Here is a 4019-nt window from a genome sequence, read left to right on the forward strand (position 1 = left end):
GGAGGCCCGTTTCAAGACCAAATATGAGGCCCCCATATATACCTATGACATCATTATTTTGTTGATACAGCCGTATATTGATACGAATAGTTTGACTGTTCAATATCACACGTAGCCATTACTCTCGACAATTAGCAACAACACCTTTCCTCATCCTGTCGTCCCTTCACAATTAAAGTGTCTCCCCTTTACCCCCCAATGCTGCACATTTTACCATGTTATTTACATGAAATAGGTGTAACTTTACTAACATTAACTTTGTGGGAGAGAGCAAGGCAGTGAGTGAGCGAGAGAGAGAGAGAGAGAGAGGGCCAAGAGTGGCGGGGGTTGACTGAGGGGACTTCAGTGCACTGTACACTCTTGCTTCGTGTCCCAGGTTGGCTTGGTGTGGAATGTGCTAATTTGTCCCCTATATTCAAAGTCTGATTTCCATTGATTGTTGGCTGTGTTTAGCATGTATATGGCTGTGGAGTTTTGGTACAAAATCAAAACAACTTGTCTAATATTTTGGCATGTTTAAACATCCAGGAAAATCCGTGTTGAGGTTCTTGATCCATTGTTTTTCATAAAAACGTCTTTGTCCTATACTGTCCAGTTGGGATTGTGTTGAAGTCCAGATACTTTTAGAGCTTCAATGCCATGTGCCATGTAATGTTGAACTATCCTTTTAGTTGTCTTTTTTCCATTGTTAATATTGTATTTGTGTTGTCTCAGCCTTGCAGCTATTGTTTTACTCGTTTCTCCGACATATTGTAAGCCACATTTTTCACATGTGATTAAATAAACACAGTTGCTGGTGCTGGCTGTTATCTGTTGTTTAATCTCCAACATGCGTTTTGTAGTTCTATTTTTAACTATTTGTTTGGGTTTGAAGTATTCTAGTCTCTGGCGTGCTGGTGTGTTTATTCCTTTTAGCTTGCTGTGTACCAGATAGTCTTTAAGAATATTTTTTTCTGTAGGCCGAGTTTCGCAATTATAATTTTTTTGGCAAAAGGAGAAGGAAAAAAACCTAACAATAACAATAAAGGACCAAGTCCTTTCAGGACTGCTTGGTCCTTTAAATAAAAAAAGATAATAGAAATAAAGAGTTCCACTGTGTTCAGTTTGGAACATACAGACACAGGTTTGTGTTTCCACCGCATTGTGTTGGACGGAACAATTGTCATTGTTTGATGCCTAGCTGAATGGTTAGCCTGTCTGGAGAGAAGGAGTCTCCTGAGGTTTGAATCTCAGTAAGAGATGCTGAGAGGTGGCTCACCATCAGGTGGGATGAGATGTTGATCCATCATTTCTTGATCTTTCTGCTGTTCCTTCGTCTGGAATGTGGTCTCGGTTGTTATTGTTGTTGTCGTCTGTAGGGATGCACCGATCCGGCTTTTTGGCATTCAATACCGATTTCGATACATGGGGGTCCAGTATCTGCCGATACAGAGTACCGATCCGATACCCCCCACAAATAAACGTAATAACCTATTAAGCTGTATGCCTCACTGTGTGGAGTCTGGAATCATTATTTTGTGTAAGGCAACATCAAGGCTTGACTTAAACATTACTTTCCCAACTTTGTAAAACAAAATGTAACAAACACAGATATAAATGCACTGAATTATTTATTAAATAACTGTGCAACAATTAGACCAGGTTAATGTGTGCGCAGGCTAGCCTGGCTGCATTCCACATGTTATACTGTCAATACTACACTGCTGTGTCACAGAGGAGGTAGAGTTGTTTTCATACTGTAATTACACATAATTATCGGATTGGATAATGGATCGGCCACCGATCCGATACCCAATCTAGAATTTTAGCCTGGATCGGCGCCGATCTCCGATACGAGTATCGGATCGGTGCATCCCTAGTCGTCTGTTGTCGTTGGTTGCCATGGCTGCCAGTTCCCACCTGATGTCGTGTGGGAGTTCTGATTGGTCCAGAGCGTACTGAATAACTTCTAGCTTACATAACGTCTTAAGACAAGGACTCAAGTCTAAGATGAACAGCTCATCATAGATAGTGTGAACTCCTTTTCTTCCTCCAAAGAAGAAGATACGATCTCCCACAATGCAACAGCACATACCACGCATTGGACATGGTCCTTTCCCCTTGGGCTCAACCTTCTTCCAGGAGAAGGTCTCTGGACTGAATTTCAACACATCATTGAAGTACTGGTTACCCTTCCAGCCACCAAATATGTACAGCTCTCCATTGTAGGTAAATGCTGAATGATAACAGCGTCCTTCTGGTAGAAGTTGTGCAGAAGGTGTGTCCAGCCAGGCGTTTGTCTCCGTGTCAAACACTCTGATGCTGTTGTAGCACTGGGGCCTCCAGCCCCCGAATACAAACATCTTGGTACCAATGATGGTGGCAGAGTGAGCTGATGAAGCAGGAGGTGGAGTTCCTCTGGTGTTAATTAAAGACCAGACCATTGTGCTGGTGTCCAACTTGTACATGTCATTAGTGTATGCAGTCAGCTTGGTCTGTCCTCCATGGATAAACATGACCTTCTCCAACACACAGGCTGAGTGGTACCTCCTCGCCTCTGGAACAGTCCCAGAAACCCTGGGTTGGAACCATCTGTGGGAGTCAACATCAAATGCATAAAGCACATTGCAGTAAGGGATCCCTCCCCAGATGTAGACTGTATCTTCAACCAACACAGCTGTGTGGTCGCAGCGCCTGAATGGAACCTCATTCACTGGAGGTAACTTCACTGGAGGTAACTTCTTCCAGCATAAAGACACTGTGTTGAAGACATGGACATCCATCTGTTCGGTCCCTCCATCACCGTAGCCTCCAAAGGAAAACAGTTTGTTCCTCACTGCTACAGCAGCATGATAGAATCGCTTTGGTCCTCCTGCTTTGGAAACGGTCCAAGACAACATCTGTCTGTCTGTCTGTCTGTCTGTCTGTCTGTCTGTCTGTCTGTCTGTCTGTCTGTCTGTCTGTCTGTCTGTCTGTCTGTCTGTCTGTCTGTCTGTCTGTCTGTCTGTCTGTCTGTCTGTCTGTCTGTCTGTCTCTCTCTCTCTTGACGTCTACAGTCATTTTCAACACGGTGCATCATCTTATATCTTCTGGTGTGACATCACACGAGACACAAACTGTTGCCATGCACGCCTTAACGGCGCCAATTAGTGCAACCTTTGAACTATATTGCTATATTTATTACTTCATTGCGGCTACCTTGGGGTCTATGGATCTATGGATATATGGGTCTATGGATCTATGGGTCTTCCACACATATAGCATAGAATAGTATAGTTTATAATATAGTTTCATTATATAGATATTCCACTGTTATGTTCTTAGCTTACGCATGTTTCATGATAAATGCTTTTTATGTGATGCATTCCCATGCTTTTTTGTTCTTGCTTAATGTAAATGATGATAAGTGATGTAAATCACTCTGGATTAAGAGCGTCTGCTAAATGCCTAAATTGTAAATTGCTACAGCGTTCCCTAACACTGAGCTGTGTTGTATTTTGAGGCTGTGTGTGTGTGTGTGTGCGCGGAATGTGCTCAAGCTGACTGGCTGAGCACGGAATGTGATGTATGGTGATAACAGTGCCGCTCACGTCACGCGGGTGTGATATTTTTCTCCATATCGCTGTGTGAGAGACAGTCCACTGAGCAATTCAAAGTGAGGCTGAATGACAAGCATTTTGCATTCTGGCTCTTTGAGGGGAGCTAGCGCCCCCTATGGCCAGCTTGGTGTGTTTGTGTGTTCAGGGGTGGCCTTAGGAATCTGGAGGCCTGTTTCAAGACCAAATATGAGGCCCCCACATACCTATGACATCATTATTTTGTTGAGGCCCCCCTGAGGGTGGAGGCCCGTTTCAATTGAAACTGTTGAAACATACTTAAGGCCTCCTATGTCTACAAGCTTGAGCTTGTAGGTCTGCTATTTTTGATAAATTGTGAAAATGTGGCACTAATCTTTGAATGTATATTCTTTCAGAGCTAATGTTTTTAAGTAAAATCTTTGCTTCTGGGCGGTCAGAGGCGTATGTACAATAAGGCGAGGG

The sequence above is a fragment of the Protomyctophum parallelum genome (assembly GCF_964188405.1).
Source record: "Protomyctophum parallelum genome assembly, chromosome: 18".
Classification (NCBI taxonomy): domain Eukaryota; kingdom Metazoa; phylum Chordata; class Actinopteri; order Myctophiformes; family Myctophidae; genus Protomyctophum; species Protomyctophum parallelum.